The sequence below is a fragment of the Perca fluviatilis genome, chromosome 1 (assembly GCF_010015445.1).
Source record: "Perca fluviatilis chromosome 1, GENO_Pfluv_1.0, whole genome shotgun sequence".
Classification (NCBI taxonomy): Eukaryota; Metazoa; Chordata; class Actinopteri; order Perciformes; family Percidae; genus Perca; species Perca fluviatilis.
This window is the reverse complement of record NC_053112.1, coordinates 33,099,601-33,127,213: the sequence shown is the minus strand read 5'-3', so window position 1 is coordinate 33,127,213 and position 27,613 is coordinate 33,099,601.

The following is a 27,613-nucleotide window of genomic DNA, read 5'->3' as shown; positions in this document are numbered from 1 at the left end:
CTCAGTAAATACGGTTCAGATTTGTTGTTTTGAATTGACAGTCGTATCTCTGAGGCATTTATTAATCTATTAAATAAGTAACCAGTTTTTTAAATAATCAATAGTAATGAGGAATATGTAATTAATATTGTATATAATAATACTGTGTGATTTTAATTTTTTAATTTTTTTTTATTTTCTTGAAATCATGAATTCAATATAAATATAGTACATTGTCTTTAAATTCAATTGAGAATCATTTTATAGATAGGAAAACTTAACCTCTCCTCAAATCAACCGAATTGACAAATCTGACAAGTCAACCACCTCACTTTAAACCTACAATAACTTTTTTTGGGCCATTTGAGGGCAGCGGGTTGTGAACACAGCATTGACATATAGCCACCTTTTTAAGTTTATACTTCAAAATTATCAGCAAATGGTTGTTTATTTACACATCCTGCAGTTACGGAACAACATTATCATTCATTCGAAGTCCTGTTTCTGGCCATCTGATGACTGTTGGTCCAATATTCAATTTGCCTTTAGCTATGTTTGGTCTCTACTGACTCCTGAGGGAAATATCTGGCTCTTCCTTAGCTGCTAAATGCTCCAGTGTGTTCACCAGCTAGTCGCTAACTAACTGTGTCTGTCAGGCAGCAGAACAAACCGCAGAGAGCGTTGTGATAAAACCAAAACTGTAAAGTTGTGGGCAGGACAGCTAAATAATGATCTGAAACTCTCTATGAAGCTCCATAAAGTCTCTCTGTAGGTTCATTACTACGAGTGACCCCTTTCACATTGTCATTTGATACATTGTTAAAAAAAAATATTTATTATATCGCCTGTAAATCCAATGTTGCCTCAAGCAGTTTCTACTCATGTTTTGGTTGTTCAGTTATTCAATGGTCTAACTAAATATGGCCCTGATACAGGCTCTATCTGAACTCCTTGAACATGTCTTAACATAATTAAAACATGTCAATGTCAAATGCTTACAATAAAAAAAATCGATCTGATGAATCAAGATCTTGCCATAACACAGTTGCATCTCTTCACTGCCACCCACAACCTGTTCCCTCTCAAATGCCTACCAGTCCTTCTCTGAGACTGCAGCAGAGGTGCAGGATGAAAACCATTTGAAAGGAGGCCTCTCCCAACAGAGGTCCAGTTGGCATGGAAACAGCTGTCCATGTGAATGGAGGCTTCTTTTACACGCCTGGTCAGAGGTTTCCCACTGTCTCATGCTGGTCCAAGAGGACCCTGTCAGACTTATTACAAGCAAACCTTTACAAGTTCACCAAAAACCTCCTTTTTTCTATTTATTATTATTATTATTATTATTATTATTATTATTATTATACAGTTTAACTATTGATTATGTGTGATTGTGTTTCTGGAGGTCTTACGTAGCTTCCACATTATGTGAACACTAGAGTGCTCTTATTCATCTGCTGTTCACGCAGATTGTATAGGTGCGATATGGAGCTAAAGTTTAGCGAAATGGACATTCAAAATATTGCTTGATCAAACAGGGAGTCCTGTATTTTTGTCAGCACTACCAGTCCAAACTCTCGCAGGATTTCTCTGAACTGGTTCCATGGCATGGTGGTGTTGATTCAAAAATGCGACTTGACTTTTCTGATGAGTGACTATATAAATTCTTTTTAACAAATACTTTGGGAAATATATTATTTAATCCTTCTGTTTAGCGATGTGCCTTTATTTGATTAGTCGACTAATCTGTGGTTTTCCAGCTCAATAAGCCTTTTCCATTTACAGAAAAACAATAGCTACAACTCTAGCATCACACACATGATTGTGACTTTAATAAACACTAGAGTTAGAGATTTTTCTGTAAGAGTGCATTAATTTGTGGTTGGACAATTGTACAGCTATGGCAGATTTGTTTGTAGGAAACAACCTCCTGGATGAAGAGATGGAAATGTTGGTCAGATTAGATTTAAATGCAGGTTAAAATGGAAGGAGGAAGAAAAACATAAAAAAACAGTGATTGCTGTCATAAAAAACAAAAGCGCTTTGCTTTTACAGTCCTGATCACATGATCATCCAAATATTAGCTATAGTGTCCCTTCCTGCCACTATAAAGTCAAATGTTGAATAGCTACAAATTAGTAATTAGCTGGCATTTCATCAGCCCAATAAGTGTCAGGAAGGACAAACCCACTAATGATATGTTGGCTGATGTTGGTTTTCTATACAGTGAGCCAGGTTATTTGTCTAAATCTAGTCCATGATTAGATGTCTTGATGGAAAACCAGCAAGTGTGGAAGAGGACAGCGAACCACTGACCTTATTATTCATTTCCAAATTCATTTAATTTAATTTAATCAACTTAAAAGCCAATGTCACTTCATTTTGTCCTTTTCTTTTCTTTGCCACACAGCTGGCACACTCTTCATAAGTCTGCCCTTCATACAGTTTTGAAATTATGATTTAAAGTGTGGTAGCACTGTTTTAAATAATAATTTCTCCCATAAATGTGCATAAACAACCTAACCATGCGTGGCAATTAAGTCTAAACCCCATTGTATTTAGTCTGCTTGTGGTTTCAACACAATCTTTTAGTTTTTCATGGTGCAGTTAGCCAACATAGAAACTGCCTAGAAATTGTCTCAGTTTTAAGTTATGTAGACCACAGTTCTCTGGCCCATTATTATTGGTTTATCAAAATTGAAGTAGGGTGGGCCATGCTTACTGTAGCTTGAAAATGCATCTTGTGTGAATTGATCCCAAGTTGACGGCTTTAAGTAGACATGAATGCACCCAAAATGCATGAATGTATTGTGGTCAGGTTTCTCCGGCTCTATATAAAGACAGTTTTGCTACTATACCTACTTTTAAGTTGATTTATAGTCTTTATTCTGTAAACTGCATCTGGCTGTCTTCCTCCTTACATCAAAGTTCAATATTAGATTATTTTGGTGTGATAAAGATGTAAAGGCACTCTAGGAATGTGTTGCATTGTCATGGTAGGATATCCTCCCTCAGACTTGCCCTGTATGGCTTTCCATTGGAAGGCAGCTGGCGGCTCAGTTAAAGTGCCTTTAAGTCTATTAGAGAGGATAATCCTTGAGGGAGAGTTGCAGTGAACAGAAGGAGCAGGCAGAACAGTGTGTCAATTCACTTTCCTCACTTTTGCCATCTGATTGTGTCCCTTGTACATCCCCCTCCCGATGCAGCCGAATCCTTCTCCAACACATGATCTCCATATGCTTTCTGCATTACTCCCTAAAAGGAGAGATGGCCTCTCTAAACAAGACGTAGAAAATAGAGAAAAACAATGACGTGACCTCAAAGTTTTAGCTCTGCTCCAAAAGAAATTTGCCATAAATGGTTTCGGAGTTGCAATTTTTTACATAACAAGATGAAAGTTAACTGGCATGTTTTGTTTATTCCTCTGCTGTTGCTGTGTATTTTTTTTAACCCACAGTTTTCTCACCTTTTTAATTCCTTTATTTATTTTTAATTTTTTTTTACATCTTCTCTAGCCTCCCACCTTCCACCTCCAGTGCCTCTGGCTCAATCGGTGGCTCAGCATCACTTCAAAAGGGAACGTCTGCGGTGCTGCAGATAACACGCTGTACCCCCAAGCACCAGCAAGCTTTTCCAGAGCCCTTTCGCAGTCCCTCGACTGACAGGTTTGGCCCCTTCTCTGTCTTGTAGAAAACAATTTCTGCTGCTCTTGTTTCTTTGCTGCTCTTTCAAGTGTTGCAACTGCTGTGTTTCCTCTAGTAGCTCTCTGGCTCTGGTCCTGTAGAGCCCCGGGCCTTAATGTACACTTGAATTGCATTGTCGCCTCGCAGCATTTGTGTATACTCAAAATGACAAGATGAAAGGAATAACTTCTTGGTATTTTATTAGTCTGAGTATTATGACCTATCGCGTAGGTGGAGTCTGTGAAAATGACATCCATATGTGCATGTTTTGTTCAATCGGATGCCTAGATGTTTTAACTTTTTACCATGTAGTTTTGACTATTTATAATTTATTACTTGAAGCTAAAATAGTTATACGTATTTATCAAGATATTTGGCACTAAATGTCATGTTTCATGTTGTGTGACTACACTTTTGTTTACATTTGGGTCACAGATTGACTGATCTGATATGGATCCAAAATTGGTTCCTTTTCTTAAAGTGATGGTTCGGAGTAATTTCACCCTAGGGTCCTTTGCACCATGACCTCGAGCCAAACACCCCGAAGCTTTTCGTTTTTTTCACCAATGGTTAACATTGGGAGAGTTGAAGCGAAAGTAGCATTTTGTTTTTTGCGGGGGGGGTAAGTGGATATCGTGTCTATTAACATTACCCCACTAATAATGCCGAAATGATACCAAACGTCTACGGTAGTACAAATAGGTTATGCACTCATAAAACGATGGATTGGAAAGTTTGTAAGTACACCAGAAGTTTATGTAAATAACACTTGCCTGCTGGCTTCTGCTCTCTGCTGTTGTTGTTGCTGCTCTAAGACGAGTGCTTAGGGCAGTCTACAAATTACAACACCGAAAAGAGATGCAACAAAAATATTTTTTACTTTCACTTATTTTTTAAAGTAAGTACTGTAGAATAACTAGCAGGAGACAAGTTATAATTGAGGTAAGTTTGGAGACATTACCTTATTTAATCATTAAATTAATAAATATTTTTGTTGCATCTCTTTCGGTGTTGTAATTTGTAGACGGCCCTAAGCACTCTTACTGCCCGGTAGTAACAGCAGCAGCAGCAGAGAGCAGAAGCCAGCAGGCAAGTGTTCATAAACTTCTGGTGTACTTACAAACTTTACAATCCATCGTTTTATGAGTGCATAACCTATTTGTACTACTGTAGACGTTTGGTATCATTTCGGGCATTATTAGTGGGGTAATGTTAAGAGACACTCAGATCCATTAGCCCCTGTGCTAAGCTATTCAGCTGATAACGCTACTCTACGCTAACTCTCCCAATGTTCGACCCAGCTGAAAAAAGCTTCTGAGGGAGCGTTTGGCTCGAGGTCATGGTGCAAAGGACCCTAGGGTGAAATTACTCCGAACCATCACTTTAAATTTGACACATAACCACTCTGCATTAGAGATGCTGTATAAACCATAACTTTTTGCAATTGCATTTTTTAAACATATTTTAATATATCTACAGTATCCATTAGGCTAATTGTTTAAAACAATTTACTGCATTTTACTAGGATCAGTGTTTGATTACGTCTTGCCTCATCTTCTGCATGCCTCCTGTGAATATATAACATAGCAATTAGATCAGATATTCCTGTTTTACTTACGTTTGATTCAGGAGCAATTAATTAATTTTTCTCTGACTTTCCAAATCATCATAACTTAATTCACTAATGGGCCAAGCTGTATAAACGCTACATCAATATGAGTCGGACACTACTCTTTCACAAGTTGAAAAATAAAGTACACTTTAAACTTCCTTAAAAGTGACAAATTATTTTTCAATCAATTTACTTATATGTTGTAAATGCTGTTTTGGCAAATTCGAATTGGTGTATTTGAGCTAAAAAAATGTAATGGACAAACGGATGGCTGCTCTATGTTTAGAGTACTAAAGTATTTTCTAATGCTCAAAGTCATGGCATCTGTGGGCTTATCGGTGTTTCCATGGTAGCAGCATGTTGCTGCTCAGGTTCGTCATGATTTCCTCTGGGATGAAACACCTCTTAATCTGCTCTCTAAGAACATCTTTGTCCGTCTGTGGATTTCTGTGGCACTGGCTGTCTCTAGGGAAGAAAGACTTTTTCACAAGCGTGTCTTCCATGTAATCGGAAGCCGGATAAATCTAACAAAATGTACCATTAATAATATAAAAGTACCACCTGATCTCATGTAGAGAGAATAAGAATCGAGAAAGAGAGTATGTGAAGTTCAGTGAAACCTCTGATTATAAGCTCTACTAAACTGTTGGACTAGTTGTTGGCATAACAGGAAAAGGAAGAGATTATATCACACGCTGAACAAAAGATTACTCGCCTTTTTAAAGACATTATGTTCATCTTTGTTATGTTTGACTGGCAGTAGACACATATTAGTGTGTCCCTCTCAGTATCATGCACATGTATCATTCATCCTTTAAATTATAGGATATAGAAAATACAAATAAAAAGGTTCTTTAGACCTGCTATTTATCTCACTAAATGATATGTACATGGTGTTTACTTGTCATTATGGCTCATTATTTGTAGCTATTGAAAACCACTTAACAATAAACTAGCTTCCATTGCAATAGCACTTCAGTTTGGTGTGCTGTGAAATTCACCAATTTACATTTATAAATTCATACAGAGAAAGATGACTTTTCAGACTTCACTAGGATCATTGCTTTTCTCTGCAATTTGTTGGAACATTGGGCTCCATCACATCTGCAGACTGAATGTTGATGTGATGCAAATTACGCACAAGACAAAAAATCAACTCTAATATTGTGATAAAGATAAAAAACATGGCCTACTGTATCTTATGAATTTCAATATGTAATAAACATGTTTGTGTAACATATTGACTTGTTAAACAATGTTGTGAATCTTTGCAGAAAAGAACAGTACATAGGAGAAAAGAATAACTAAAGTTAAAAAGTCTCAACTGAGCATACCTCTCACAACTGTAATGGAAACTTTTGTGTCTGCAAAAGCTTGAAATTATTTTTGTTGTTGCAGTAATGACATTAATCAACTCTGAATCAACAGGCCGACCCCAACATGTATGATCTTACTCTTTCATTAATTCTGCCTCCTCTCATTAGTGTCTGTTTTGCTTTGTAATGCCTGCTCTGCATGACTGAAATGTGAGAAACGCTGCATGGAAATCTTTTTTTTTTTTTTTCTTTAACTGCTGAGACTCACAGCTGCGAATTGTGTCATGATTGTGATGGCCAGGTCTCAGTTGCTTGTTGGAGAAAGCTCCTGGAATTGGAGGAAGACGCTGTGGAGAAGGTGGGGTCAGGGAGGAAATGAGGCTGCATTCCAGCAGTGATTTATGAAGTGTCTTTCATTCTCTCTGTACTGCTGGCTAGTTTGCAGCTGCTTCAGACAGTTCACTGACTTTAGTAGAGCTGGACCCACCTCAGCATACATATCGAAAGGAAGTCATTAGTTGCCATATGAGCGAAGTTGATCACTTTGCAAAAAAAGCTAAGTGATCGTTGCTTATTTGAAGATTCACCTCTTGAGTTTTTGTTCTTTTTAAAACCCCTTCCCATTTTGCTTTTCACTAATACATCATCCCTGCTTACATCATCCCTGCTTGCATATGTTCCCCTCTTGGCATCCTCATTTTCAGACTGTGGTTTTCATTCACCAAGGAAATATCCTAAACCCAAGCTCTCATGTGGACCACGGAGCTTGGAACCAAAACTAATGCAGACAAAATACAGAATGAGTCACGTCTTAAGCACGGGTCCAGTGTGACTAGACAAGGCCTATTTTAATATTAATCTGTAAGAGACTCGCAGGACTGCTGTGTGAGAGCATGTCGACCAGACTGTGCTCGACGTTCACACCTGCAACAGGAATTAAAGACATTCTTGTAACAACTCTCAGGGTTTGTCTGACCCTTTTGTAATAACAGTTTATAGTCTAATATGCAAAATGTTTGGTATATTAAGATTAGTGAAAACTATTGCATCTAAAATGGGATAAGCCTCTCCAAAATATATGTAACATTCATGTTATGCATTTCAGAAATGTGCAATTGAGAAATGATCTCATTCCACACCCATCAGAACATTTCATAATGAAGGCCTGTACAACTCAGGCCCATATTTCATAAGTGTTGAAGTCTCAAACCGTAGGCTATTTTTTTTCTTTTTCACGTTAGTCATGTTTGAGTCAAATGTGTGTAAAATGAAGCTAAAGTTTCCAAAAGAAATGGGGCAGCTATTCTGAACAAAGCCCTATGCAGTAAGAGTGCTATTATGCCTGTGTAACTTTTCACAGTATTTTTTTGCAGCTCCAAGTTAATTTTATGTAACTTTTGTTATTTACTTGCTAGGCTAATGCAGTAATTTCTTAGAATAACAAAGATATGCATATTAGTTTTGTAAAATAATTGAGAGGAAATTGGGTTTAATATCACTGATTCGTCCTTTTAAGTTGACCCATAAGTGCATATATGAGTTGAGGTACACACAAATTGTGGATGAGAGCAAGGTTTTTCTTCACTGTAGACAGTTTCATAAGCCAATGCTTCGCTCATATTTTGACCAGAGTTCCTCAATCTGAACCGAAGCCAGGAAACATGGCAGTTGCATTCCTCCACTTCGACTCCTTTTATTTGGCACATCCAGACACCGCTGACCCAGACTGAAGTTGCAGGCATCGACAACTTCTGTGTGCGCCTCACTCAAAGGCCTCTGGGAAACATTCAAAACTTTTCCTAGAAAGTTTTGGGTTAAAAGGTGGCTTATTTTGTATCTGAAAACAGGGGTTGGCTAACTGCTTGCATAGTCGGCCAAGCCAAAGCGGCAGAACTTTGTGTCCATAGTAAGGAGAGGTTCTTAGAGACCAAACTCACTAGTGTAGCCCAAATAAGTGTACACCTAATACTCTACTCTTGAGCCAGAAAGACTCTAGCTGAGTTATAATTTGCCTATTCATCTCTCAAGGATGAACTGATTAAATTTTGGTGGTCACGTTCACTGTGACCTCACGTCCGTCCAATTGCAAGATCCATATAACTCAAGAATTCCTATGGTGATTATGACAACATTTCACACAAATGTCCAATAGGATAAAAATGAAGTGAGGACATTTTAAATGCAAAAGGTCAACTTTACTGTGACATCATAATGTTCGGCAAAAATACTTTTCTGGCCATTATTCAATGCCGTAACACAGGAACAGAAGGGGAGACATTTGGTCGGATACTGAATGGGTGCCCACTTTTGTGGTGATTGCATAGATCTTCTGTGCGGCCTGATTGAAGATGTGTGTGAAGCATCCACATTTTAGAATTTGTTGCTTCTTTGCAATCAACATCCATATTTAAAGCATTGTCTGTGGTCATGGCTACAACTTTGTTCTATCAGAATCAGTTTTATTGGCCAAGCATGTGAACACAAGAAATGTGACTTTGTTTTTTTTTGTTTTGTTTTTTCTTTCTCTCAATAAACTTACACACTAATAGACATACAGCAGAACAAGAAAAACAAAGCTTTAACTTGAGCTAAATCCATGATTTTTTTTTTTTTTTTTAATTATAAAAAATTTGCCTCAAGGGGCTTTGCATTATATCGTTAGGATTTTATTGATACTACTACTCTTATCGACACTCCTTATCGCTTCGGTTCTTTATCGATACTCTTATTGGTTCTTTTTCATTGCTAAATAATTGCTTTTGAAAAGAGTGAGAATGGGTGTCCAAGATGGCTTTGATTTTCCCTGGTCCTGCTGTCCGCCACAGCCTCCACACTGTCCAGTTCCAACCTGAGCACCTAGCTGGCCTTCCTTAACAGCTTGTTGAGACTTCTGACCTCCAAGCCTGGATGCCACCACCCCAGCACACCGTGAAGAACAGAGCACTGGCTACTGCAGACTGATAGATCTGCAGGAGCCTGCTGCACACACAGAAGGATCAGTCTCCTCAGAACAGTCTGCTCTGTCCCTTCCTGAACAGGCAATTTTCGGGTTATGGTCGGGTTAAGGTCACTATTCGGGTTTCTGAAACATTCGGAATAACCTGTTTACATGCGTGAGCAGAGAGAGTTACTCCTACATGGAATTTATAATCAATTGGCAATATCCCGACGTAAACGGCGACGCACGGTTAGCGTCTGGACGTAGCCTACGGACAACCTTAAGACGCAATAACTTTTCGGTCACCTTCTTATAAATCTCACTATCTCGGTACTTTCTGCCGTCAACAAAAGACATTTATATTCATGGTTTTCACCACACTAATAAAGAAATTGGTTTCCTCTTCGCTCCAAAAGTGTGGTGCTGTGCTGCGTCTCGCCATGTTTACCTCTACTTCTTGTTTACTTCCGGTATACTGCGCGCAGGTTTTCTGCATTGGCATATATATAACTATATTATAGTATATTATTATTATTATTATTATTATTATAACTATGTTTTCTGGTGCATACAAGAAGTTCCTCTACTCAAAAGACCAAGATTCCTTGCGAATAGAACACGCGCAGAACACAAATCAATGTTCCTTTTGATGGGGATATGCCGATACGCGTTTACATGACCAAAATTCTGGGTTAGAAAAGGGGTAACCCAGGTAGCATATTCGGGTTTTTAAAAACCGGAATATGAGCATATTCGGGTTTTAGCCGGGTGTTTACATGGCCGTGCGCGACCGGGTTATTGCTAATATTCCGGTTTTGAACGGGTTATTGGATGCATGTAAACGTAGTCCGTGTTGCGAGTCCAGTGTAGTTTTTTTTTTTGTTGATTTGGACCCCAAGGAACTTGTACGAGTCCACCCTCTTCACCCCCTCTCCCTGGATGACAACCAGGACAGAGGGCCTCCTTTCCTCTGGTATTCTACCACAAGCTCATTTCTTTTTCTGATATTGAGTTTCAGGTGATTGTCACAAAGCTTGCTATCAGTCCTCTGTAAATTAATCTCCAAGTTAAGACCGCATGTTTCTCACTGGAATCATACATGTCAATATAGCGATGAATTCCATTTAGCCCAAAAATACACTTAATACCAGTTTTTTTTTTTTTATAAATTCCTTTAAAGTCTTCACTACATATTATAAGAGTCTGGACAGACCGTATGTAAACTACAACTTGACTTACCGTGAGGCGATAATTCTTTTGACTTAAATTCTGCACGTCATTGCAAATAAAAGCCGATTTTATAGGAATCCTGAATTGTGAGGCTTTTCATTCTGTCGACCATCTTTCTGTCACACGGTTATCAAATGTCAAACAGCTGGATAGCATGTCTTGGCATCGGTTCATTTCCCAAAACTCAAGTCCATATCCAATTTTGTTTACGTCAACTTAGAAATCCTATTCTCTCTAGACAAGCCAGCTCCTTGTCACTGCTGGGGAGTTTAGTGGGTCTAATTATGTTTTTAGGCTGCTGCTCAAAACCAGTTGCTCAATTTCTCATGTTAAAACACCTTTATCTGTGTTTTGACCTGTTTAGCAAATTATAGTCTAGGATACAGAAATAAGATTGTCCCTATTGGATGATTTGTGCAGTGTTGATTTAAGGTGCATAATTTGAACAGATGAACATATGGATTGGCTAAGAAGGATCAGACAGGAGTGGTAGTAGTTCTACTGGTATACACCAATTAATTCATGGAGCTGATCTTATCCAAAGGTAACAACTGTTTGTAGCTCAAACAGTTGAACTACTGAAATTAAATAACCTCAAATAACATTTTTGTTAGTAGTCTACAGCTGTTATTTCAATGTGTCCGATACATGTTTGTGGGTGTTGATGGCGCAGTGGATATGGATATACACAGATCTGGGTTCAATTCCCACTGCGATACATCAACCAATGTGTCCCTGAGCAAGACACGTAACCCAGAGTTGCTCCAGAGGCATGCGGCCTCTGACATATAGCAATTGTAAGTCGCTTTGGATAAAAGCGTCAGCTAAATGATGTGATGTAATCTTTAATCAACATTTAGGTAAATAAAAGTATCTGATCGGATGTTAAGGGATTTGGATCAGGGCCAACAAAAACTTGATCATGACATGCCTATTTTTTTTATTTCTTTTTTTTACACAAAAGTGAGGAGAATTCAAATGTCAGTTTGATTTTTTTTTTTTTATTTGCAACAAATCCCCCATCATGTTAATGCTGTTAGCTGTGCTGCTGGTTTGCCAGCAGCTTCCCCCTGTTCACTTCCCATCAGACGAGACGGAGGAAGAACTGACGCATCTGTGGTGTTGACTCACTGTTGCACGCTGATGCAGGTGTTGCGTGTCGTGCCAGGTTGTTAAATTGTTCTGTTGTATTTTTTTTGGCAAACCTATTGAATAACTGGCGTGTTCTGTCAGAGTTTTGGAGAATAAACTGTGAATCTTATCTCACTACTCTGGCCCTCATGCTTTCTCCTCTCATATTCCAGATGGCCCCACAGCCTGTTAACTCTTTGGTGACCTCTGAGATTGCTGTATTGACAGCTCTTTTTTTATTTATTTTTTTTCCCCTCTTTGTCCACAGAAAGAATCAACCCTTAGAGTTGGACCTGAAGTAGAAAAGATCAATTGTGGCCTAAACAAAGACAGACAGAGAGAACTGTAAGTAAACACCAACTGTGTGAACTTCTCAGGGGTCAGGAAGTTTTTGTGCGTGTGGAACTTGTGCTCAATGCTGTGCTTATCGCATTGGTTTACACACAGGAATAGTGAGATTTGTGGTTGTTGTGAATGGGTCAGAGTACATGTGTTCTTTGTAGATGACAAAGAAGCCATCTAAATTGCTCCTTGGTAGGGCTGGGCAATATATTGATTTTATATCTATCGTGATATAATACTAGATATCGTCTTAGATTTTGGATATTGTAATATCGTGATATGACATAAGTGTGGTCTTTTCCTGGTTTTACGAGCTGCATTACAGTAAAGTGATATCATTTTCTGAACTTACCAGACTGTTGTAACTGTTCTATTATTTGCCTTTATCCACTTAATCATTATATCCACATTACTGATGATTATTTATCACAAACCTCATTGTGTAAAGATTTTGGGAAAGCAATAATTGTCAACCCTACAATATCTTTGCAATTTTGATATCGAAGTATTTGGTCAAAAATATCGTGATATTTGATTTTCTCCATATAGCCCAGCCCTACTCCTTGGCGTATAGTGTATCTGAAGCTATGTTTGGGATCAAGCAGCCATTTCTAAGGCTCCATGCAAGCATATTTGTATTCTTCAGATTGCAGACTAAGTATCTCTCTCCGCCCGTGAACAGAATTTTGTTCGCAAGCTTTTTCAGAAAATGAAACCTGAGACCAACTGTGAACAAAGCAAAAAAGGATATGACATTTTCATTTAAAAGGCGTTAACAAGTTGACTGTTAATGTCCAAGTAGGGTGGTATCTTTATGGTAATGTGTATACCATTTTTACAGTTTTACACAAAACACATTGTAAAACATTATAAACTGACTGAATTTGATGCTATGTTAATGTTTGAGGTTAGGTGTTGTCAGTGGCAGATAGGATGCAACGCTTACTTTTTAAAGTGGTTACCAGGAATCCAGTTACTACTGTAGCCAACGGTAGGCTAACGTTACCTACTGCCAAGTGTAACGTGTTAAGTTTTACTAGTGTGACATGCAGCGATGCTTCGGTTGCCTCTAACGTCTGTTTCGGAGCATCAGAGAGCAGCGCGGACAGCCACCGAAATTTGCGTTTCTATTCCGTCCGGTAGATACCGGGCACCGGTGCCATATTAGCACCGGATTTTAACATGCGCCGTAACATATTGAACAGGTGGTGGCCAAAGGGGGCAACCAGAGGCCACAAAACGGTTGCCAATTGACTCAATCTGGTTGCCAAGGGCAGCCGTTACTGTCGAGCCCTGGGATGTAAGCTTGAACCCAGTTGTTTTCTAGCAACACATTTCCCACGTAAGCCCCGGTTATCAAATATATTTTATTCCCACTCCACCGTGGAATTAACCACCATAAATAAGTGCTCAACCTATAGGAAACACTGGTTTTAATGATACTGGAAGAAGAAGTGCTTTACAGAAAAGGGATCAAAACGATAAAAAACTATAAAATGAAAATAGAATATTCAAAACCAGAAAAAGAATATGTACAATTAAGATTATTTGCATTAAATGGGGAGAGAATGATGGGTCGGCAGTGCCCAGGAGGTGAATTGACATCGTCCGTCTGGGACTGGAACAGGCTATCTTCCGGTTCCCAAGCCAAGTCCCTACGGACTGAACTACTATCTCATCAAGGCTGATGTACAGTCTTGTTTTTCATGTCTTAAGAACAGAGACGGGCTTGTGATGATGACTTTTCTTTACTTCTTAAATCTGATCCAAAATGCACAACCACATGTCGTTGTAGATTAAAGGCAGTTTGTTTCAACTTTAACATCCTGGGGCACAGCAGAAAACATGCTTTCATTTTGGAGCTACTTACAAGTTACTTTTTATATAGTACTATTGAAGTAACACTGCACAGGCTAAATTTGCCTATGGATGCTTTGGCTTTTTTCATCATTTACTCTGCAGATTTGTTTAGTCTTAAGATTTTCAGTTTGCATTGATATAAAACTGAACGGAAATTGGTTATCCAGTTAGTTGCAGATTGTCTGCCAAGTGAAATTAACTTATTGTTTCAGCTCTACAAATAACCTCCTGCAACCTGGATTTCTCAATCTGTGTTATTATTCCTTGCTTATGTGTCCTTAACTATCCTAAACCTTTTGTTCTTGTTTTAAATACCATGTTTTATTTTATGACAGAAAGGGGAAATGGCACGGCAAAAGTAAAAGATGGCTGATATGTTTTTACCTCAGAGTGCCTAGTCTATATACGCTACCGTTTTTGAGGATGTGTAAGCCATGTGTTATCTAATGAAATGGAAAAAAGTGCCACAGAGATCAAGGAGGACAAGAAAATGATTGCTGTCGGGGGTGTACGGAAGGACCCACCCTGTGTTTCATTGTCAGCATCTCTGGCAGGATGAAGACCTTTCACACTTGCGCACAAGACCCAGTGGAAGTTGTTGGAGTTGTTATCAACAAACGAGGTGAATTCACTCAGAGCCATCCTATGTGCGTGTTGGTCATTTGTGAAAGCGTGTATGAAAGCAGGGAGCTGAAAAGGGACGTGACTAGCTGCATGAATTCATAAATGATGAATAGCGGTTTTTAGTTTATTTATTCATTAAATTCTGTAAATCCGTATATTGGCAAACTTGTCGACTTAACAAATGTGTCTTTTTCTAAATAAAATGTACAACTTGTATTTTTCAGGCATATTTTTATAAGGTCAAGTTGCAAATATTAATGCATGTGTGGCTGTGGGGCCAAAGACATACAGTTAATGTGTGTATGGCATATTCAGTGCTTATTTCTGTAAAGGGGGATTCTTCCTTTAAAGCCATGAGTGTGGTTCAAGTCGTGAATTATTCATCCTCTGCACGCGCTGGTGAAATAAAGGTAAAGTGATAGCACATAGCAATCCCTTGCTTGGTTCGCTGCTGCATTTTTAAAGTGTGGACTGGCACTCAAATGTCAAAATGTTAACATTGTCTTCCCCCTTAAAACTGTTACCGTGCTCCCAGGGACCGGATAAAGGACATTTGATATGGGGGTTTGAATAATTCAGGATGATGGTTTTGGGATTGAATTGTGATCCAAGTGCAACTTTCCTATGTGTATCCCAGTGCCATCTCCTTGTGCTCAAGAAAATGAGGAATTTGTCTGGTAAATGGAAGACAAACGGGACAAATACTGCTTTAAGAAAAAAGACTTTCATCTTGAAACCGGATCACTTGTAATAATGATCAATTAACTTTTGTTCCTTGAACTGTGCATGCTTCTGCTTGTTACATTCACTGGAAGAGATTTTCTTTTCAGATGAAAGAAAGTGATAAAGTAGGGCTGGGCGATATGGAGAAAATCAAATATCACGATATTTTTGACCAAATACCTCTATCGATACCGCAACGATATTGTAGGGTTGACTATTGGTGCTTTCACAAAATATTTACACAATGAGATTTTTGATAAATAATCAGTAATGTGGATATAATGACTAAGGCCAATAATAGAACAGTTACAACAGTCTGGTAAGTTCAGAAAAGTACATCACTTTACTGCAATGCAGCCTTTAAAACCAGGAAAAGACAACACTTATGCCATATCACGATATTACAATATCCAAAATCTAACATCTAGTCTCATATCACGATATCAATATAATATCAATATATTGCCCAGCTCTATGATAAAGTAATAAAAGAATAGTGAATTCCAGTGAAAAGGTGACTGTAGAATCCCTGCAGGAGGAAGTGCACTTCTGTCATTTCATGAAAAGGTCCTTTTTTTTTTTTTTTTTTACAATTTGAAACTGCTTTCTAAGCAGACTGTTGAAAAGGACTGAGATTTATCCATCCTCTGTCTCACTCCCTAATCAGTCCCACACCTCTCACCCACTCATTCTCTGTAAATAATTCAGAACAGCCTTTTGCCTGCTCCAGTGAAGAGCATACACACAATTGATAATGGATGATAGCTGGTGATGGTAATAGAATCGCTGCTGATGCACATTTCAGAAGTCTAGAAGGTTTAACCACAGTAATTCTGTCTTCTTTAAATTTGGACATATTTTGCTAGATATTAACTTCATTTATCAATGCACATGACCACAAGTCCTAATGAAACATCACTGAAGTAAACCAAGTCTGTTGCAGATGATGAGGTGCCATATGTATCTTCTTTAAACAAATCAAGTTGTATACACTAAAGAAGAACAGTTATTCTCAGTGTGAGCCAAATGGGTCAGTGTTTTAAAGTAAGGCATGACCCCGTGACAGTAGGTCAGTAGTGACTAGTCTATATCCTTGACATTCCACTTCCGGGATTGCTCTGTTGAGTAGGAATGTTGATTTCACTCATTTAGGCCAGATATACGTTGCCTTGGGCTTCCTTTGTGTTGGCATTTTAAACTCCAGTGGATTTCTGAGGACTATGGTTAACTGCTCCTCAGATCTCTGCAGGGTAAATCCAGACAGCTAGCTAGACTATCTGTCCAATCTGAGATTTCTGTTGTATGACTAAAACAACTTTTGAACGTACACGTTCCACCAAAACAAGTTCCTTCCGAGCCTATTTTGCAGCAGCACCGTGGCTTTTCTCCGGTGCTTAGCACCGCCCAAGACGATGTGATTGGTTTAAAGAAATGCCAATAAACCAGAGCATGTTTTCCTCCCATCCCCGAATGCTATGTGGAGTAGCCATACTCTCCTCCAGCGCGCTTTGGAGTAGGGTCTGGCAAAGCAAGACTAGTAGTGGCTGTAGTCAGCGCTACTTGCTTCAAGCTCTGTAAATGTGGTTAACCAGTCATGTATGGTTATGTGGACTTGTACTGCACTAGTTAAAGACTTTCCTTTTCAAGAGTAAGTGAGTAACAGCCTCAAGCTTGCAGCTCATATTTTTTTCTATGATGGTTTTTGTGGTTGAAAATTATATCTTACTGCCGTATTGGCGAAATTGGGCACAGGGTCTATAATATCTGGTTTTTATCACTGCTTTCAGGCCGCTCTGTGTTTTATTGTGTTGTAAAATTGTGACAGAAGAGATGGGTGTTGATGCAAGGATCTGTGTCATCCTTTTTGAGGGGTGTGGTTAACACTTTCTCAGTCATTCATGCTTTCGAGATCCTGTTGGAAACAGGAAATCCTTCTTTGTCCCTGTGTTTGGGAGACAGGAAGTTGTGACATTACTGGACCTCTTTTTGCTTTGGCATGGTGGCCTGAGATGAGAACTGATGATGGTCAAATCTATTTTTCAGTGTCATTTTCTGATGTATTATAACATATTCAATTGTGTTTGGAGTGATAGTAAAAACCTCATCACATCCCAGATTTAACCTTTTGAGAATCCAATCCATTTACTGACAAATAAGTGTGTGTAGAAAGAAAAAAAAAAAGCGAGCATGCTGATGCTTTTAATAGTCTCAAGTTGTGAGAAATAAATAAATCCACAATCTGCCTGTTCTCCACTAGAGTGCAGCATACTCAGAGAAAATACTCTGTCTGCAAGCTCAGTCATATGTTGTGGTCATATTGAGGATATTATTTTGTTTAAATGACCCACTGTCATTGTTTTGATATTTAATTCTTAATCATTTAAACAAACTGGATAGATGGCCTTCTATATGACACGATGCAGGCTTTAAGATGAACAGTGAGGACACCAATCTAGCTTCATCAATGTTTTTTCTTTCAATTTGTCAAAATTTGGGAGCTTCATGATAATTGAGGACATGATTTTCAAGCCCAGTGACTCAATTGTATCAAATACTAATTGGTTTGAAGAGACTAATGGCACAATTTGCCACTTGATTAACCACTGATATAATTTGTCTACGTATCGTATTGCTCTTTTAAAGTGTGTTGCTCATCACTTGGGGATTTAAACACTACGGATTAGAGGTCAGTATTGGGTGAATGAATAATTTACCTTGGTGAAGTTCTGATAACATTAATGGATGTTTTGTTGGTGGAGGTTAAAACTCTAAGCTTTGTTAATTAGACAGTGGTTACAACGGTCTACCTTTTATGTCTCATTAGTGGCTTCATCAGTCTTCTCGATAAAGAACAGGCTGTAGGTTTACTTGACAGACATCAGTAGCTGCACAACTTATACATCGAATGGAATCATGACTTTAAATCAAGGATGTAGAGGTGGGTAAATCTTTTGTATTTTGCAAAAAAATAGGAAATAATTGGCTTTTAAATGACTTTACATCGACATTGTGACATTTAACCGTATGATTTTGTGACTCAACTGTATAAGTTTTGTTTTTAGGGATTGGCAATAAAAACAATATTTCTTTATTATAAAGGTTTAGGATATTGCCGTTAGTGCTGTTTATCTTTTTTGGCTTTAAATATATAAATAAATCTGCAAATATGTTGCAAAGTAATGTATGATTAAAAAAATCTGACTCAAACACAAGCCGAATAAAACCGAGATAACCAGTAGTAGTCCAAGTGGGCTTTTGCGACCTATTCCATATAGATGGGTATACAGCTTCTAAATTAATGATAACGAAGAACACTGGTATCGGATCGTCGCTCTGTATCAGCCCATAACGAGGATTTAGGTGTCTTAGTTTGTATCGGGATAGAGAAAAATATTTGCGCAGCCTAGGACCTGGCTCAGAAGTACTTTTTTCATGGTTGAAAATCCAAGTAATAAAATGATATCTTTAAAGGAATACGCCACCGTTTGTTGAAATAGGGCTTATCACGGTCTACCCTGGCTGTAGATAGGTGGGCCAACGCATTTTTTGTCTCAGTGCAAGTAATTGGGTTGTTTTGTTTTTTTTTGTCTTTTTGTTGGCTCACTTTTACTCAGAACATGTTAACCGGCAACATAGGATTCCATTCACTATGCTAAGCTAACTAGCGGCGGCGCTGCCGGTGTTGCACCGGACTAAAACAATGCATGCACAAAAAATGCGTTGGCCCACCTATCTACAGCTAGGGGAGCCCGTGATAAGCCCTATTTCAACAAACTGTGGCGTATCCCTTTAAGTAATGAAGAATAATAGCAAGAAGCCTCACAATAGAATAATTAGGCTATGAATAAAGTGCACAAGTTTGAGTCATGCAAGTTTTTTTAAATAAAATGATTGATGCATTGAGTAGGTTTGTCTTGGGTAAGTTGAAACATTTTCTGGCACAAGATTTTTAGATGTGGAAAATGCAGGGAAAAAGATGCTTAAATTGATTTCAGTACATCGCTAGCTTTTTACAGAAAAGAAATGAAAGATTTTTATATTAAAGCATCAGATTGAATTCATATCTTTTGTCTTTGAAGTCTCAGGCTCTGATTGAAAATGTAGCCTAGTGCTTTTAGCCCTGTTTAGCTCCACAGTAAAACCTGTTAAATATTTTAATGGACTGTCTGATGTGTTAATAGACCACTGAGACACATTTTAATGCTCACCAAATCCACTTTGCCTTTCAGCAGTTAAAAAAAGTCTGAATGCGATATTTTTCGTTTTCAATTTTAAGTACATCAGTGAAGGCTAAATTAAAGGTTATACATATGTTGATCTTGGTTATGGAGATAAAGTGGGAGTTAAAAATGAGTTGCTTTGTCTTTACCATGAAAGGATCAGCATGTGGTGTAATGATGCCACATTTCAGACAACAATGGAAGATGAGACAACAGTGACACAGCTTTTTGTTTTTAGCCACACTGATTGTTTGTGGCAAGATAAGTACAGTTATCATCATTCAGGGGATAGCTTGACTTGGTTTTTGGTTGAAGTTAAATTTAAAGTGAAAAAGGCTGCATTGGCATTCAGGCTGCCGTTGATGATGATGATGATGAGATTTTATTAAACATATTTAATGGCCTTTTCATTTTTAAAAGTCAGCTTGCAGGTACAATGAAACTCGGAGGCCTATTATCCATTCTTAGCCCTTTAAACCTAAAGTGAGATTTTTTTTTTTTTGTAATTCCAGTCCATAAAGACAGTCATAGGACAATGGAATCATGACATGAGATGTCAGCAGTAATGGCATTAAATTGGCTTTGCATATTGCACTTCCTGTAAACTCATAACAGCTTTGTCCAATGCCTGATTCTGATTATTCTTCTTTTTTTAAATTTGTAGTGCCTTCTTGTTAAGTACAAGAAACGACACAGATCAGTATAGAGCACAGTATTGATCTGTAAATCTTTTTGTTCACTTAACTGCTGAATATCAGTTGAGTGGGCACACTGCAGAATGTAGAATTTTATATAGTCATTTTGTTCATAGGACAAATAATACAGTGAAATTCATGCCATGTTATATGCCAGTCTAGCTGGCCCATTGGGATTTGATACTCCCTGTAAGTGCTGTATGTAAGCTTTGAAACATTATGTCTTCCTCTGAAACCCTCCGCTATGGTGCAGTGAGTCTCCTCTTTATGGATCAATACTGAAGCAGTGAGCTGACATAGTGAAAAGCAATATTCATACATAATGAACAGGGCACCCTTTCACCCCTGCCCTGTCTTTCAGTCCTTGCCAAGAAAAGAACACAACAGTAAACATGATTATTATTTTTTTTACTTATGGAGCTAACAGCTGATTTAAGATGAAAAATGTTGTCACTGTACTGCTTTACGGTTTGCTGCCGCATACATTATGTGAAGTGAAGGTTGGACTTTTTTTTTTTTTAATACAACCCTTTGTCCTTGTTCCAGTTTGACAATGTTACGCTTTTCTTTATAGATGATTGTAGACCGATCTCTGTTTGCTGTGTTCAGTTTCTCTCCTGGTGTGCTGTTTGTTCCAGGGAGATGGCAACCTGGTGTTTCAGGAAATCTCTGTTGCAATGAATCACAGTGAGGTGTCACCTTTAGTAGCAATCTCATCAACAGCACAAAGATGTCCCAGTGAGTAAGATGTGCCAGTGAGTAAGCACGGAGAACAGCTTTAAGTGCTTCATTATTACCCTTTTCACCACCTTTTTATGTTGGCCGCAATTGGCAGCCGTTCACAGCTGCACACCAAAACATGATGCACTTTACCCAAATAAATGGATGTAGCAATAACAGTTCTTGTCATTTTTGCCATATCCACCTGAAAAGAGACTAATGGCAGTCGATTTTATAGTGGATCTCTGCCTCATTTAACTTAGAGAGCCAGCATGTAGAATACTGAACAGGGTGGACAGCCCAGGGGCATAGATGCTTTTGTACTCTGTGAATGCACACTTTAAATGACCTCTTAAAGGAGTATTCAAACATAAAGCCAATTTTAAAAACGGCGTATTTTCACAGAAATTTGATGTAAAGACATTCATAGACGTTACTAGACCCAGATTTGCTCTGAGCAGGACAAACCGAGATGAGACTTGTCTGTACGGGTAGAAAATGCTCCAATTTGGGCGGAAAGTCTGCACTTTTCCAGCGGCTTTATGATTCCACTTTGTAATTTTGCAGAGACGAGAAGAAAAAAGACAATGCTGCTGGAAATAGACAAAGAGCTGGAGGTGATCCGTTAGATTCTGAGCTGTCAAACACACAGCCAGACTTCACATACACACAAGGTCACTAAATAGGTTGCTAGTTAGTTACGGCTCATATTTGTACACTCTTGCAAATAAACCCAGACCACAAAAATGCCTTAAAAGTTGCTAAATTTACATTTTGATTATTGGACTAATCGTTTGAGTCATACATACATACATACATACATACATACTCACTCACTCACTCACTCACTCACTCACTCACTCACTCACTCACTCACTCCTCTGTATGGCCATCATAAGTTCCCAAAACTGAAGGTCACGCCTTCAAATAGTTTGTGTTGTCCTAACAGTCCAAAAAAAAAGTTAGTTTACTGTCATACAAGACAGAGGTTTTCAATCTGAGTCAGTTTGCATCAAACATTTCACTCCTTCTCAGTCAAATCTTAATACACAGACATGATTGGCATTTTTAGAATCTATGCTATTTACACTTACCAAGGATATATTATCTCCAATGTCCATTGTGAATAAAAAGACCACCTTACACCTCCCCAAACTTTCCTGAAAATCATAACGTTTTCTTAAAGTGCTCATATTATGCTCATTTTCAGGTTCATAATTGTATTTAGAGGTTGTACCAGAATAGGTTTACATGGTTTAATAAAAAAAAACAACACTATTTTTGTGAGGCATCACACTTCTGTTCCATCTTTTTTGGGAGTCGCACATACACAGTAGCTAGGTAAGGACTACTAGCTATTCAGTTGCAGAATATGAGGGCGTGTCACGCTAGCAGCTAGGCAAACATTATAACGTGTGTTACAAAGTGACACTCGTTTGTCACAGAAAGGCTGGACTACAATAGAGCTGTTTGGAGCAGTTTGTGAACAGTGTCTTCTCTGGAAGATGGGAAGTCTCTTTGGTATGGACTTTGGGCTTTTTCACTTTGGATTTCTAGAACGTGCACAAAAATACAACACAAATACAACCCAATTAAGGAAAGGGAAAAAGCCAAAAAGCATAATATGAGCATTTTAAGTATTAAAGTAATCCAGTGACGGTTGTCTGCACATTGAGTACATTGCAAAGCTGAACTACTAATGGCTAATTCATATATCTTTAATGGTGCCAAAAATATAAATGAATTAAAACTAAAAAATCCAGATTTTAGAAGCTGGGCTCATCAGATGTTTCCTTTTTTTTTTTTTTTTTTTTTTTTCTTCTTGCTTTACATAATGACCCAAATGAATAATTGATTATCAAAATAGCTGCCAATTAATTTTCAATTTAACTGTCATTCTAGTTGGTTTGTGTAGTATTTTGCTGCATCTGCATAGCCTTTACCATTTTTCATTGTCTTTTGTATTGGTGGCGATAGCAGGCAGTGAGAATAGTCATTTAACATTATTATGTGTGTGCTATTAATAGCAAGCTGCTCCCGTTCCTTTAACAGAGGAACCATTCTCAGTTTTTGGGAACCTATCTTTGCCTTGCTATTATTACCGTCCCTCCCACTTGCTATCTCTCCCTCCCAAGGCCTCCCAGCTTCATCAGCTCTTGTACAAAGTAAACAATGTTCATCTCGTCCCTCCGCGTCTCTAGACTCATCGGGTTAAACCTCTGTGATGAGGTGAGCGGTGAATATTCAGTCTCACTGAAGCAGGGGGAGATGTTGACACATACAGTTTATCGTACTATTGTGCTCTATCTAGTTCTAATAAAAGCTTAATATCTGTAAATTACTGTGATAACTGCATATTTTAGGGTGTTTGTTTTTCACTTCTGATGAGTTAGAGAAACTGTCATATTGTGAAAAGGCAATTTTATTTCATGGATTTAATAAAGCAGACATCAGCGTCATCTTGACCGCAGTGACAGATTATTACCATAATAATCCTGTCTACTCTGTAATTGTCTACTAAATGCTTACCCTGGACCCCTCCCCCACTGCATCCCTGACTGTATCCTGCTTATCACTCCTTCTGGTGCATGCAGTGTGGCTTGGATTTCTTATAATATTCTGTCCACTGCTTCCTCAATTAGTGGAACAACTAGGAGCTCCGATATCATGTGAGGGAAGCACTTTTATCGGCAAGTTGGAGGAGCTCAGTCTGAGTGGCTTACCGCTGGTGGTGGTGGTGGTGGGGGGGGCGCTGTACAGTGGTGGCAGCAGCAGCATTGACGGGGATAGCATCCTCATTGCACAGCAGCCGAAGGCAGTGGAGGGTGTGGAAAGAAACGCATGGAAATTGTGTGAGACAGAAGGGAGAGGTGGCAGACATTGCATCTTGAGTAGTATTTGCAATATCAGGAAAAGGTGTTTTGTGGATGTGAGTGAATTTGACCAGAAAAAAGGGGGAGCTACAGCAGGAGGCGTGTGCTGTGAAGAGATAGAAGTACAGCAGAGGGAGTGGAGTAAGTGGGAAGCAATCCCGAGGGAAATGGACCGGCAAACTGTACTTCCCAACTCGCGTGCCCTTACTGTGGATTAAGGTGAGCGTCGGTGTCTGTATTATGTTGACTGTGGATAATACCAACCTGATGTTAGTGGCAGAGTACCTGTGGATCAGCACCATGTGGAATAATTACAGAAAAGGCATCAGCTGTGAGGACAACTGAGGGGAATTCGACAAGGACCAGGAAGTGGCTGCGGCTTGCTGCTTGTCTCTCTTTTCCACACATCTTCTAACCCCAGAAGTGCCAGGCTACTAATGAGCAGGTCGATGTGTGGCTGTGGCTGCAGCATCATCTCCTCTTTGATGAAGAGACTGGGCCGCACAGCGTGCTGCTCAGATCTCTTCTCCAGCCATACTTCTGAACAGCTGCAACGATTGGCCACTGGATGCCCACCTCAACCAAAGGTAACAATGAGTCGGTGCCCACTGACACAGCCACATCCGTGTCTCCATGCCAGTCAGCTGTATGCTTTTTATGAGTTATCACCATGTGTGCAATGGAGGAAACCTTTGGGGGCCTGACAGCATATAGCAGAAAGCACCGAGTGTGAAGTACAGCGTCCGTGTTTATCTGCTTTGGTTGTCCAAAACGATTTCCCAGGTATAAGAAGTGTGCTGCCAGCGAGAGCAGCGCAGTAATTGATTCTTTAATGGAATCAGATGATTTAATGGCTGTCTTGCTGCCTTGACAACAGTGGACTTGCTTTCAGCTAGCAGAGTCATTTAAATGGAAGCCTTCAGACTGCCTGTGGTTTACAGTGATTGCTGCCCCTCATCAATTTGGAGAAAAAGCTTTTTCTAATGGAACAAATAAAAGCCAAACAAGATTTTGTGTGTGTGTGTGTGTGTGTGTGTGTGTGTGTGTGTGTGTGTGTGTGTGTGTGTGTGTGTGTGTGTGTGTGTGTGTGTGTGTGTGTGTGTGTGTGTGTGTGTGTGTGTGTGTGTGTGTGTGTGTGTGTGTGTGTGTGTGTGTGTGTGAATGAGAGTGGGATTTTCCTCTAACACTGGCTTCTGTCTTTCCCTCTGTTTCATTGTTTATTATGCGCATGACTGTTTTAATCGTTGGCTGGCACAGACTCCGATTTTAACTCCCTTCCAGAGTCCTTCTGGCAGAAGGCCATTCTCTCACTGTAAAGTAGATTGACTTTCTTAGTTTCCAACAAGATTTATGCTCTCATGAGTAATGATAGAAATCCACAAAGGAAAATGTTGTGGTATTATTGGACTGTTGCATGGCAACAATTCAATCAAAGAGAAAATGAGTGACCGTTTTAGAGGACGCGTAGCGCTTATAGACAAAACCTTAATGTCACTGTTATGTTGAATGGAAGTTATTGTTTTCCTGAGAAAGCATTGTCACACTGTGAAGTACTTGAAACTGTGAAATGAATGTGGAAATACTCAGTTGAGGTTTCACTTTCTTCCTCTGAGACATCACGTGGCATAAGCTCGGAATAGAAACATCGATTAATAGCTCCTGCATTGAATTGGAGACACAAAGGTTTCAACAAATGCAGCGTATTTATAGGATTTCTAAACTTTGTAGGAATCCTGTAACGCGGGGCTCTTGTATGTTTTTTTTTTTTAAGGCAGGGACCTCTTAACTGAGAGAGATGGAGCAGGGACCCCTACTACATATATTGTATAAAATGAGTTGCATATTTAACTGGGCCTACAATAACGTGTGGGCGGCCTAAAGCCTTTATGCATACCTTTTTAGTGTATAATACTAAGCTATTAAATAATTGTTGGCATTATTTTATAAATCATGTTTTAATGTTACACATAAATATGGCAGAGTGAATCCTTGGGATGAATTTTATCTGTGGATGTACCTTAGTGACTACCTTACCTCATTAATGTCTTTTTTTTCACAAATAGGCAGATTTTTATTTGCTAATAATATGTTGGATTCATGTAAAGGCATTTTTATTTTAAATTTGGTGGCCCCCCTGCAGTAGCTCTGAGGACCCCCTAGGAGCCCCACCCCCTGTTGAAGATCTCTGCTGTAAAGCATTTTTTTTTATATTTCATCCCTTGGCTCAAAGAATTCATAATTTCAAAACTCAAAATTCTCATTAACTAATTAGTTTTTGTGTGACATGTTGCAGTTATTCAGGAGGCAGGTTTAGGACAGCAGAATGTGTTGGTCAGCTTAAAAACAGGAATATTGGTTTGATCAGGCTTCGCTGATGTCCCCACTGTTAGTATTTTAAAAATCTAAGTGGAGCCACTGCTCGATCTATATGTTACTATGTGCTTTGTGAACAACAGCCAATATTTCCTCCACTCTCCCCCACTGTTCTATTAAGGTCATATTGGTGTGATTTATTGCTGCCATTTGTGGGTGTTCAGCACAGTCCTCTAATTTTCGTTTCTTATTCTCAAAAAGGTTTATGTGCTCGCTGTATCCAGTAGCCTTGAAACTATTAAGGCAGGTTTCATCTTTTTCAAAGCTGGAAAAGGATCTGTTTTCACAATCCATCATCAAACATAGAATCTCCTCAAAAGTATATTAATCATGGATTTGAATTATTTGAAATGGATATTTTTATAGATGCTTCTTTTTTTTGTTGATAATTAACCACAAACTATGACATCATTGATTCACATATTTGCTCGCGTCGGTAGGAAACAGTGATTATTTTGGCAAAAATTAATTTGTGTACAGCATTTCCTCAATTACTAGAATAAGAAGATAATCTTCACACCCCATTAAACCATACTTTAATTACAAAAATCCCTGCAAACCATGGTGGTGACAGATGTTTCGTAAAACATGGTTTGTTCTGCTGCTCAGACTTGCACTCTTGAAACATTTTCAAGTAATTGTAATATTTTACTTTTGGCACCACTTTCAAAACTAATTGTACCCAAATGTCTTCATAAACTTCAGTCCAAACTGTGTGCAATGAGAGAGAACATTTAGTCTCATTCTTCTTATCCTTCAAAACATTGCTTTCTCAACCAACTTAAATAAAACGGGCATCTACGGTCTGCTAATTTAAAGCAGGGAAATCACATGATTAATGGGATATGATGAACTTCTGCCAGCTGTAGAGACTGTGTGCAGTGGAAAAAATGAGCTTCTCTCTTCTGTAGCCTGATCCGTACTGGATTTTCTAGGCCGATACTATTATTGGTTTTTTGAGAGTTTCATAAAATCTGATAAGAATATATTGACCATTAGTCTTTTTTTCATAAAAGTGACAATGTATAAGAATTGTGGCCAAGATATGTACTTAACGAGATACAAATTTATCTTACATCTGGTGCCAGATCCCGGAGTACAGTGGGTTGCAATTGGACCGGAAATGGATCAGGCCTTACGACTGATACAGAACAGTTAAAATGCCTACTGATACAGATACTGCATATTGGCTCAGGGCACTCCTAGAAATAATTTGGAAATAACTAATTTCTAGCTAAGTTCAAATGGCTTACTTCTGGCCCATAACATCACAGCCATAATTAGATTGTATCTCAGA